Genomic DNA, 624 nt, shown 5'->3' with positions numbered 1-624 from the left:
GCCGGCGGTGGGGCAGCCACTGACGTGTGAAGCTTCTGCTGGCACGACGTTTGCAGCCAGCACAGGGATGGGGTAGGCAGAGGGGCAATTAATATCTGGCAGTAAGGGATTGCTGGAGACACCCCTCATCATATTTCTGGATGAGGGTTGTGTGGCAGAAGCGAGGAATCGGTAGAAAAGGATCAGAAACATGAATAAGAAACTGGGTAAATTCTTTTAATTTTCTGTTATTCCTAGCACCTTGTATTTTCCTCATTCACATTAAAGTTTAATTCAGCTAGCTCTGGGTAAATCAAGATATATGCAGTAGTTCCCTGCTGCCCTTGTGCAGGCAGAGTTCCCGTGATTAGAGAAGTAAACCAGCTCGGTTTATCCTGTTGCTCACCTTATGTCCGTCACTGAACCCTCCGAGGAAGATCTGTAGTATGAACGCTGCCTGACGACCTGCACTTCTAACCCCATTTTAACTGATTTCATTAGCCGTCAAGCTTATTTTTGGCCATTTTGGCCTCTTATCCACTCTTCTTTTCCTTCTGGGTTATTTTAGTCTTTGTCCTCCTTTTTGCGGAGCAACTGCTTCTCTCTGGGACGTTAGGCCCAGCTGTATTTTAATTGTTTAGGCAT

Source organism: Eurypyga helias, unplaced genomic scaffold, assembly GCF_000690775.1.
Source record: "Eurypyga helias isolate BGI_N326 unplaced genomic scaffold, ASM69077v1 scaffold45047, whole genome shotgun sequence".
Lineage (NCBI taxonomy): Eukaryota > Metazoa > Chordata > Aves > Eurypygiformes > Eurypygidae > Eurypyga > Eurypyga helias.
Note: the sequence above shows the minus strand (reverse complement) of the source record.